Genomic DNA, 12,183 nt, shown 5'->3' with positions numbered 1-12,183 from the left:
GTTGATAAAACTAATTCTATCCTTTCATCTCACAAACCGAGTTTCACTATGAGTTTACATTTTGGTGACAAAGAAGGATAAAATTAAAACCTTATGCTACATAAATGTTTACATGCTGCTTAGCAAAGAAAAAGTGTTAATTTTTTATTTTATCTTTTTGTTTTTGTTTTTTAAATTTCTGACAGAAAAGAACACAAATTAGAATTTAGCATCTTTATTTTGCCGGAAGAGAAACTCCAACCTGTCAATCAAACTAAAGTAAATCAAATCCCACATCACCACATGATGTGTGGAATCAAATTTAATCAAGCTTTACAGCACACCGAATGGATTTTTTTTCCTCATAGATCCTTATTAATCTCCCTTAATTAAAATTTTACTATCATGCATTTGGGTTTTTTACCCTTTTCTTCCATCTACTGTGTTGTCTTTTTGTGTCTGTCCAACATCCACACCAAAGGTAGGTCACTGCTGGTGAACTGTGTGAAAACTCCTTGTTTGTAGCCCATGCTTTGCTTTCCGTTTCATATCTAGGTCACTATGTAACACATTGGCATAATGCCCACGTCAAACAACGACTGAGCAGCTGCCACAACTAAATCCAGATGCAGCCAGCTGCCTCAGAGTCGGCTTTTACTTTCCTTGCTAGAGCCTCTTTTACTAGCATTGACTCTAAAATGTCTCAGCTATGTGAAATGTTCTCTTTTTAACTGGAAGAGCAAAAAATAATAAGTCAACTGAGGCATCTAAGGAACTGTAAAAGGTTGATATTTTCTTGACTGCGATGTGGCCACAACAACAAATCTTTATATGTTAAGTATTAGCACTACGCGCAGCTAATGTAGCTAACGTTAAGAAGCAACTAATGTTGCTTCTTGACTACTCTCTTCTTTCATAAATATATATATATATATATATATATATATATATATATTAATACTGCTGAATTTCTAATAAAGGAGTTCTTATTAATTTAACTTTTTGTTACTTTTGTAAGACATCAAAACAATCTTGAAAAGTGACACAAACAGGCCAAGGCTATGGTAAACTAGATACTTTAGCCTTTTAGCTAATTTTCCACTCACTGTCCCGCATTGCCAAAGCCCAGTGCATTGTTGAAAGTGTGATAGTTTTTCTAATTTTTCTAATAGCTTTTCACAAGAATATTATAGTTTTTCATTTCATTTTTACCAATTATAATAGATATAACTTCTCAGGCAGGCCCATATGGTGCTAAAATACTCCGTTTAGCTCCTGTTTCAGAGCACAGACAGATGGTGATTAGATGCGGGGCTGCAATGCACAATATAACATGATATAATAATATTACTAATAGCACTGGGGATCAAGCAGGAAAAATGTGGTGTTTTAAATTCTAAAACAGTGTAATTTTCTTTAATTCATCTTTATAGCTGCACATATTCCTTCAGTATTCTTGCTAATGGTTCTGCTATTAATGATAACTAACAAGCCCACTGAGCTGATACTGCTGTATTCTCTATAGAATAGCTTTAAAGAGCTGATCAAGGGATCAGAGCACCGAGTACACATTAGAATGAATTGATAATTAATTACGTTTGTTTGTCATTGCCATGAATGTACTTGTTGAATTTGGTAGCTGCAGCTGTGGGGGTATCAGATTTCCCCAGTGTCCATGTGGTGCAGCCAGGCTGAGAAAAGAGTGAGTGTCTGGTGGCTGAGGCGCAGACAGACCCGGCCTGCTGACCTTTGAGCCAGTTGCTGATTCTGCGGGTGGCGGCATGAGGGTAAATAATGGTGACGCGCCTGTCACCTCAGGGTACAACTGCTCGGAAGTTTGGGGGGGAGGAAGTTGTCATAAATCCACCAGGGGCCAGATTGGGTGGTCTGTAGGCTCAGCTAAACAGCATTTACATTTGTTTGCAGTAGAAGCTTAATGAACTGAAAGCAATGACAGGAAAAGTACAGAACATTTTTGTTCATTAAACATAGCTGCTGCGATAGCAAATAGAATAGCAGACTGAAGTCCAGTGGCCTCCAGGGACCTCACTTGAACAAACTGCACATATTCTCATCTCTTTTTTTTTTTTTTGTCATTATCTGAAGTTCAATGAACCAATATATTTTATATCAACTCTGGATTTCATTATTAGGGGTTAGTGATGGAAAAACAAATAACACACAGCTGTGCAGGTTTTTGGAGGTTTTGCCTTTTTCAAGCTCATTGTTTTGCTTTTACTGCATGGTTGGGTCACAATGTTCTCATCAAATCCATTTTTCAGCAGCAACAGGCTGTTATTTTCAGTAAACAAGCTCCTATAAAGCCAAACCCGGTCAAACTACAAGGTGGACAAGTAAGGCTGGAAGCTTGGTGCAGAAGGAGACATTAATCATATGTACAGTTATACAAATCATGCGGCACACTGTGTACATCTAGAACATCTGCATTCTATCAAAGTGAAGAAAGACGGTCAGTTTGAGACCACCAAGGCAGCCATTCAATATTGCAGATTTTGCTCTATACCCTCCATAAATACCTGTTATTCGGAAAATCAATGCAGTTCATTTGTCTCGTTCTACTCTTAGAATGGTCCCAGCACCAAAATGCTACTTAGCAACTTAAGGGATCAATAGAAAATAAAAGCTTGACAAGGATTTATGGTGGAAGCACCATTTTAAGAATAAATGAGCCACAGGAAGAAAAAAAAAATTAAAATGAAGCGTGTGCCTTTTGTTCACAGATGTGACCAGTGTATGGGAAATCTATCAGCTGCTGGTGACAATATAATTATATTGTGGCAAGCAAATAATTTATTTTTCTCATATCAGTGGAAACTCTAAGTTGTAATTTCAGATTCTTACCACTGAGATGGCTGAAGTGGCGTTTCTAATTATCTGATTTTTTTATGTATACATACTTTAGCTGATGTAATCTTAATAAACACTGATAAGAAAAAAATCGGTTCTCAGCGTCCACAGCAGTTTGTGTAAAAGGCACATTACTGGTGTGGAGTACAGCAAGATTTAGTGCTACTTATTTAGGGTGAGTGGGCTACTACAGTTTATTGCTGATAGAACAGCTGATGACCTCACCTTTTAGGGTGCTATTATTTCTCACAGTGGGGGCTAGTAGACAAATATGTGGCTAGAAGCCAAACCTATTAATGGTTTCTGGACATTTGAACTTTTATTGTGCATAAATACTAACCTACTGAGAGTTTCAGTGGTATATGGTTACAGTCCTTTAAAAACCCTGTTAAATCAAACCCCAGGTTGTATCGATGGTCTTGATTTTTCAAAAAAAAATGTAATTCCTTGTTCTATTTGGAAGGTTTTATTGAAAGTAAAAACTTATCCAAGGAAGCGTATCCAATTCAGGGTCGCAAAAGGACGGGAAACCTACCCAGCTATCATAGGGTTAGAGTTGAGGTATATCCAGCACAAGTCGTTATTACAGTTTAAGTTAACGCTATAATATTCTTCTTTTCCATACTGAATGTTGCTCTTGACAGTTTAACTTTACATTAAAATATTTCTGAAGAAACAAGTGGAGTTTTTATTATTCAGTATTAACCAGATGTTAAACCAACTTTGATTAGCAGTGACAGTGGTTGTCGGTTAAAAACACGTATCTATATTTTCCTTCTAAATGTGTCCACATCATTTGAGCAACAGTGAGCCAATTAATCAACTTTCTGAGGTCAAATATTTAGGTATAAAGTGGGGTTTTTAACTGACATTAGATATAAAAAAAAAGATGTGTCATAATTTCAGCTAATTATATATCTGCTTTGCAGAGATGGATGACCATCAGTTAGAAATGTTATAAAAGTACGTAATCAAACTAAAGTTTAAGCAGGTTGTCCAACTGTCATGGCTGAGAAATGTGAACCTGAACTGTTTTATCTTAAAGGCCCTTTAAGGTGGAAAAACACGAAAAATTAGAATTAATACTACGTCATTTATTTCCTTCAGAACTGCATTTGATGTGCAGTTATCAATTCATACTGCGTCTGCTCCTATCAAATAAAAATTAATTACCCTCCCACCATAGGTAATCTGCTGAGTTTGCACTTCACAGTGCAAATGTGAAAATAAATAAATAAACATATCAAATTTATTGTGGCTCCGGAGGGAACCACCAGGCAAAATCTGAGAATGATTTAAGCGATGTCATTTGAGTCCGTTTAGCAATGAAAAACATCTGGGTGTGTGCAGTTGGGAATGAGTGAGATTACCAGTCCTTTATTAATGCATTTTATTAAATAGTCCCAGAGACACCAACTACGTGTAGCATTTAAATGTGCTGTTTTTGTATAAGGAACCCAAAGAAACATAATACCATATGGCCAAGCATCGTGCCCAGATGTCATCACAGAAGCGTTCCCCTCCATTTGACTTATGGGTCACAACATCAGCATCTGCGAAATGAATAAATGTATAAATATACTTTATGCGCAAAAGCCCGTGATCATGTGACATGCCTTGGTGAATGAGACCCAGCTATGTCTCTAGTCTTTAGAAAAAACTGAAGACATAAATATGCCAGGGATGTTAAGAGGTTGAAGGCTGGACTGTATGTCTCTCTAGCCAGGGGCAGTTTTCAGGCTGGAACAAAATGATGATGATAATATTGTTCCGGGTCATCCCCGGAGTTGCGTAAAATATTTCTGTCCTATCTAATGCATTTTTGATTCTCCGGTATCAGCCATGTCCACGGGCTCGTTAGTCACTGGTGCCCGGTTTACTTTATATTGTCAGGCTGTGATGAAATGTGATGAAATGAAAGAAGGGAATATTCACTTTAATTTCACTGACTTTGAAAAGCTGGAGCAATTTTCATGATTTCTTTACTGCTTATGATAAAATAGTCATATTATTCTTTATCAATATTTTACTTCCTTCTGATGATTTTCCATGCTTTTTGCAAAGAGATTAAGATTCACATGCTGCACACATTATTTTAAGATTATTATTCCTTTAGGCTGAGCACATAGACGTTATTGCATTGTGTACTAATGACCGTGTGGGTGAAATAAAATCCATTCATTAATTCTGACAGTTTAATACAACATATATAACTGCAATGATTCTGGACCGCACTACATTATGTGTGCACCCCATTATCCCAGTATAAAGACGACTTCTTGTCTCCCTCTTTTAGGTTCGGATCTCCTCAGTTTGTCTTCAGTCCCAGAGGAGTTGGGAGATAACTCGGACTGATCAAAGAATTTGAAAGAATCATTCTGTAGTCTGTGGGCCTTTAGCTCCGTGGAGAGTCACAGCCTGATTGGATTTTCCACTTTCAGGAGCAATCCTCTGTAATGTCACTGACACCTCACTAAAGCAACACTGTCATAGTGCGTTATCTGGTTCAATATTCTCCTATTGGCATTTTCCTGTCTGTGAAGATTGCGGAGCATACCAAGAAAATGAGACAAGTGATGGAATATTCTCCTTGTTATTTCCAGCTGGTAAGAAAGGAAGGAGAAGAAGGAGGAAAAGAAAAGTGTTTTTTAACCTTGACAGAAATACGAAGTGGCCTTTCTCTGCAGGGAACCGACTGTAACGGCATTTTGATACAGGGAACATTACAGAGAGTCATATAAAACAGTTGAATCCACAAATACAGCAGCACTTCATCAGTTATCCTCAGAGACTAAGCATGTAGACTCACTGACTCATTGGAGAACTGCCTGTTCAGTTAGTTTGTGTATTTGTGCTTAAAGTAGAATATTATACAGTTGACTGCCGGTTCATGAGTATTTGGACAGTGGCGTAATGTTTGTAATCTTACTTCTGTGTGTCTGTGGATTTTAACTTGGAACTGTAATTCAAGGGGCTAATAAAAAAACTGCATGAGCTGTTTAGGAATTATAGTCATATTGCTACATAGTCCCTGTTATCAGTGGATCAAATTGGGCAATTGATTGACAAGCAGTTTCGTGGCAGGTGGATTGCTCCAGGACAAATTAAGCAGATAAAAGCTCTTAAGTCACTTTGAAGTGTTGAACATGCATTTGGCAGCATTTCATAGACCTCTCGATATGAGGTCCAAAGTCGAACCTATCAAAGAGATTGCAAAATCTCTAAGAGCAAAACACCAAAACAACAATCTAGTTCTTTAAAAAATATAATGAATTACACTTTCCAGCACAGAAACACCAAAAGGCCTAAAAGACCACAAAAGTAAACTAAAGTGGATGATCGCAGAATTATTTCTGTGTTTAAGAAAAACTGCTTCATAACATTTAAGCAAGTCAAGGAGGTGCATATCATTTTTAAAGTTCACAATCAACAGATGGATTTATGAATAAAATTATAGAGGGTTTACAAGTAAGGTGCAAAGTACACGCTACACTCAAGGACAAGAAGACCAGATTAGACTTTGCCAGAAAACATATAAAAGACTTTGCGAGATTAACTTGTACCAGAATGATGGGAGCTTCACAGTGCAAACAGATAATGAATCAAAAGCACACTGCAAAAGCGACTGGAGAATTTCTCAAGGTGAAGAAATGGGATAATCTTCAATGGCAGATATTAAATACAAATTTGAATGCAGAGATCCACAACCAGCAACTGAAGGTGGCCACTGTAAAGGCCTAGCAGAGCATTTCAAGAGAGAAAACTCCATGTCCATGGGTTTCATTCAATTAGTAAAACCAAGCCTTAACTTTCCATAACGATCTTAGCATATGTATGTATATATCTGTGCCTTTGTTAATATATATATGTAATCTAACTGTATATACTATATAATTACATATCTTATAGAAAATTTGGCAAACGATGTTAATAGAGAAACACTTTGGGGTGGAAAATGGACAAACTACCAGATCATCTTTTGTCTCCAAAACAGATGATATATAAAAGTTGTGTTTTTCCCTTTCCTGAATTTATTCACCTGAAATGTACTGCAAGTTTAAAATAGTAGATGAAAGCTTTCCTTAAGATTAGTCACAGCAGTCAGTCAATTCTGCTTTTGTTACTTTATCATTTCCCCTCTCAGATGGGATTCTCACTGATCATAATTTATGAATATCTGATCCCTAATAATAATTTAATTTCGCTATCTCAGAGGGCAACATCTCTTTGTTGTAGCTATGAGTGCACTGCTTGTGGGTCTGATGCGATTTTAGAATATAGTGAACATGGCTTTTTCATTTCCCAAGGAACATCCCTGAAGCTTATCAATGGAGGACAAAAGTGAGTTTGTTTACATTTTAACCACACCAACAACAACTTGTATCAAAGTAAGATCTTCATGTGTGATTGAATGAAGAGGTTCACTAATTATTTGTATGTGAAAGATATTTTTAACTTCATTATAGCACTGTGCGAAAGTCTTGAGCCACCCTTCATTTTTTATAGTTTGCTATGAAAGTGGGAAACGTGCAAACATACATGGAAATACAGCATATATTATTCGTCAACACAGCCTGAACTCTCTTAGGAAAGCTGTCCTTGAATTTTTTCAATTCAGTTTTCAGGAATAATTCTCACTCAATAGAACCTGTTGCAACCGATTTTCAGTCCAATTCTTATGTAGTCTAGCATTCCTCAGCCTCTTCTCCCAGTTTCCCTTCCTTAATGGATCAATTGAAAGGCCACATGCAGCTCCAGTGTATTTGTTTTTGCTTTGATTTTTTTCCTATTTCTTAGAGATATTAGATTATGTTCATCTGTTGTAGTTTTTTACTTCTACTTTTTGCCTCCACTTATCCAGTTTCCTCAGATTTTTTAAGGACACCCCCGTATACCATGCCAAAAGACGCCAAGCTCTTTGTGAATCATCTTATTGGTGCAAAATACTATTTCTTTGTTGTCAAACTATCTTTGTCCTTTTGATTTTTGTAGATTACACTAAAGAAATTGGGGAAATGAGTTTTTTTTGATGAGCTGCTAGTACAAAAAAAGTGCCTAAAGCTACAATTTGAATTTGTTTCTTTGCTAATTTGTCTGTTATGCGTAGACACAACACTGGTTCCTCCCTTGAGTTAGGTGCATTTTTATGTTTGAATGATTCATTACAGTACAAGGAATGAACTGGGCTTTGGCTAAATTAAGTAGTTAGCCTTTGTTTGAGAAAGGGACTTCTCTAGATTACTACATGGAGTCACAGCTAAGACAATGTTAGGTGTAAACATTGAATCACTGAATGCTTCTTAGTGAAACAACCAAGATTCTGCATAAATTTTGTATCCTTTACAGATGTGTGAAGAACAATGGTTGCTAAGCAATGCCTGATAATGTCCAATGATATATAGTGAATTAGTAATTGACTGAATAGAAGCAGGCGTTTATGCTTATATTATCAATCATTAAATTTGCTCTATTAAACATCTATATTAAGATGCTGAAATGATGTGAAAAGCACATTTAACAGCTTGATTTTTTATAATATCTTCTCAGCTTCTTGATATTACAAAGAGCAGGCTGGACTCTGGCAATTTCACAAAATGAGCATAATTTCTTATAATGTTATTTTTCCCCCTAAAAAAAAAATGAATCACTTTTTCCAATCCTAACATGATTTCACAACAGCGCTGCATCTTGCAAGAAATCTGAAAGTGGAGCAGAATGGTACAAAGTAAGGATAACTGATGATTTCAGTAATACATTCTATACATATAGTTGAAAGAAAAAGTTTGAAAACCCTAAGGAATTTTCCCGTCTGCCTCGATTACTCATAGTATGCAGTCTGATTTCCATCTATATAAGCAACAACCTCCAGATGTTTCCTGTAGCTCCTTGTGAGACTTGAATGATGATTAGGAGAAATTGAGGACCATTTTTTTCCTACAAAACCGTATTAGCTCATCAATATTGCTGGGATGTCTTGACATTAAATCTCAATTTAAGGTCAAGGTTTAAAGCTCTTCTTCCCATTTGCTGGTAAGAAGAGCAGTGACAATTTCACACATGCTTGGTGGAGTAAATGGACATTAAAATGTGACTTGGGTCACCAAGACTAATTGCATAGGTAATGTAAACAGTCTCTTCCAAACATTTTTTTCACAGAATATTGTTTCAAAAATCCAATGGACCAATGTTTGTTTGTATGTTGCTCTGAGACCAATGGTTTCCATCATGGTATCTTCTTCTCACAGTGAACACATGCACACAACACAAATGTTTTGCTAAGTAGAGAGATTTCTGCAGGTTTTGTGCATTTGACAGGACTTTGGGTTTTTCTGTTTGTCTCTTCAAAGACTGCATGTTGTGCTCCTAGAGTGAACTCTGCAGGGGGCCAGCTCCTAGAGGGAGTAACAATACCCCTAATTTTACTACATTTGTAAACAATTTGTCATATTATGGACAAAACCCAGGGCTCTAGAAATGATTTTGAGTTTTTCTAGCTTTCAGCTTCTCTATAATGCTTCAAACCTGAGACCAAGTCGTGTTTCCTATTTTCTAGCATGGTGCACTTGCACAGAGCCCCACATCCACTCTGAGGACAAAATTAGCAATGCTCAGACCCTGCATATACAAAGACAGGAAGGCATGACACCTGTGAAACTGACCTGTGATCAAGGTATGGTTTACACCCACCTCACAGTTTCATCTCTTTAATTGGCACACCTGACTCCGAGTAAAGTTTGGAGAAGTTTTTACCTCAGAGGATAGTTACTTTGTCTCATTTGCACAGACAGTAATAACTCACTGTGTTCATTGAAGTGAAAGTGCTCAGACCACATTTTATGGCACACATACATTATTTAAACAGTACAGAAAAACAGAAGTTACAAAGTTTCTCAAGCTGCAGATATATTTTTTTTTCTTTTTAATTAATTCATGAAACTATTTTGTAATAACGGTTTCTTGTACATTTTGCAGTTTAGCTTCATTTCTCCTATTCTAATGAGACTTTGTGGACTCACAGTAGGCTACAGCTCCTGGACTCAGGAGAAACAGCGCAGAACAGCCTGTTCCCAGGTGCAGTCATATCAAGGCTCACACAGGACAGCAATGTTTGAACGCCCTAATCCTCAGCCTTCATTCTTCCCAAACTTCAATAGCTGCCGCTGTTGCCACTTCCCCCACAACAACTGCCTCTGTAATGTTTTGCACACAAACTCAAAGAGGGCCCCGACTGGAAGAAAAATTCGTTAGACCTTCAAAGGGGAGCCAAACCTGCTTGATGATAAAACACTGTTTTGACCTATCTCTTTGAAGAGTGTTTCAGTACATGAACTGTACCAAAATCCTGCGCACACAGACTTTGTACAAACTCTCTTGTCCATGCGCACAAACACGCGTGCCCGCGCACGCACACGGCTACATGGCCTTCCATACAGAACGACAGAGAGAAGATGGATAGCAGGAGCGAGTATAGTCCATTTTGCGGGAACCCTTCAGATCAATCCAAAAAGGAAAGGGCAGGGTTCTCGCCCCATCAGAATAACAGAGTCCGTTGACCTTTTTAAATGACTGAAAGATACGCTAAGGTAAAGTAAACAGTGGTTTGCTTGCAGCATCATGGCAAGCCGTATTGATCCCGCTTCTCAGAAAAGGTCATGCACATGAGAGGTGATTGTTATTAGATAAGCAAAAAACAGACTGTGAACTTTTCAGTTTTGCACGCACAAAGACAGACAATCCATGTAATTGTGTTAGCTCGGTATTATTTCAGCGCTGGAAGTTTGTTCACGCACAGAGCTGTGTTATGTGTGGCACAGCACTTTAGCTTGGCTTTGGCTGGACATCTGTGCTGAATCAGCAGCAGAGCCGTGTGTGGCAGGTCATTAGCTAACGAGGGCCAGTCTAATGTCTGTTAAATAGCTAATAACTGCAGTCAGAGGGAAGGCAGCCAGAAGGGGGTTGGATGTACTTTCAGCAGTCTCCATGTGAAGCTTTTTTAAGTCTATAATTCTTTATAGTCCCTTTGGTGATCGGGTCAGGCTTTCATAAAATAAAATAAAATAAATAAATAGTTGAGGGGGGTCTGAAAGTTCCCCCTCAAAAAAACAAAACCTGTCAGCATCTTTTATCTATCTATATGGCATCTATCTATCCCCCTGCCTGCTTCTCTCTTTCATCTTGTCTTTTCTTTTTGGAAGTGGAGCTCAAAAACCATGAATAATTCATGAGTGCAAAATTGTTCAATAGGCATGTTAAGGTACCCAGAGTTACGCTGTATCTTCTATTCGGCAGACGCCCTCAGGTCTTGCTCAGTCTTTGTACTAAAATGCGATTGGTGATCCTGTCTCAGGTGTATACGTCTATACATACTTTTCAGTCATGTGACCTGCACAGAGTCCGGGATGGCAAAAACAGTTAAAACATGCCGATCAAACACCGGGAACTCCACAGGTTGGGATTTGTGAAAAAATTCCAAGTTTGGGGACTTTCAATAAACAGCTCCCACTGCAGGATTTTATTTATTAAACACTGCAAAATTCCTACCAGAATTTAACTATGCTTTGCTGGCAGTTCTGAACAAACTAAGCGAATGGTTTACAACTGCCTGAATAAATCTAATAAAAAAAACCTAGCATGCAGCAGAAGAAAGCCTCACTTCCCAGTCTGGTTAAGTGTTCTTATAATGGGAAATCAGTGTGTACAAACTCCTTGTATACAAAGCATCAAGAACTGTGATTCAATTACCTCGGGCTTCTATTGCTTATTTTAACTTTTGACATGCTTATTCTGTCAATTATTGCTTCAAATAAGAAGATAATACGATTTCCAAGTATCTCTCTCTATCACACATCGGTTTGGTACTTGTCCTTATTTCTAAATTTTCATTTTCAGACTTTCACTGCCAAAATGATGGCAACCGAATCAACTTGACTGCGAAGCATCTGTTCACAAAGATGCATTAGCTATCACAGATCCTGAGTTTTATTATGTGTTTGACATAAGACACATTGTCACGCCACATGTGAGCAGCTGTCCCCGTCAGCTGGATCTGAGCATAATCCTGATACAAGCCGTGGGAGGGCCACCGTATATCTTCATATATGATTGTGCATTTCAGCGATGTTAAGGATATTGGTTTTCATCATCATATTATGACTCAAAGAACGTCTGCATTTGAAAAAGTCGAACTTCATTATTTTCCAGGCTTTAAAATTCTATTTGTTTTACCAACAAATCAAGAGCTTCAGATTAAAACTGGACTTTAAAAGCGACAAGTCATTTCTGCAACAAGTGTCAAAATGTCAGCAAGTCTTGCATGTGAAGTCATTCTTCGAAGGG

The 12,183-nt window shown here is 37.6% G+C and overlaps 1 long non-coding RNA gene across 1 annotated transcript; it reads right to left on the bottom strand.

Annotated features, from left to right (window-relative positions):
* Positions 1 to 4,220: 4,220 nt before the first annotated feature.
* LOC112847040 (uncharacterized) lies at positions 4,221 to 10,564 on the bottom strand. The gene is made up of 2 exons (XR_003220326.1): positions 9,864 to 10,564; positions 4,221 to 4,400 (listed from the first exon to the last, which is right to left on the bottom strand). It is a non-coding gene; the product is annotated as an uncharacterized LOC112847040 (long non-coding RNA).
* Between the last annotated feature and the right edge of the window lie 1,619 nt (positions 10,565 to 12,183).

Source organism: Oreochromis niloticus, linkage group LG6 (genome assembly GCF_001858045.2).
Source record: "Oreochromis niloticus isolate F11D_XX linkage group LG6, O_niloticus_UMD_NMBU, whole genome shotgun sequence".
NCBI classification, from domain to species: Eukaryota; Metazoa; Chordata; class Actinopteri; order Cichliformes; family Cichlidae; genus Oreochromis; species Oreochromis niloticus.
The sequence above is the reverse complement of the archived record's forward strand: the minus strand, read 5'-3'. Positions and strand labels throughout refer to the sequence as shown.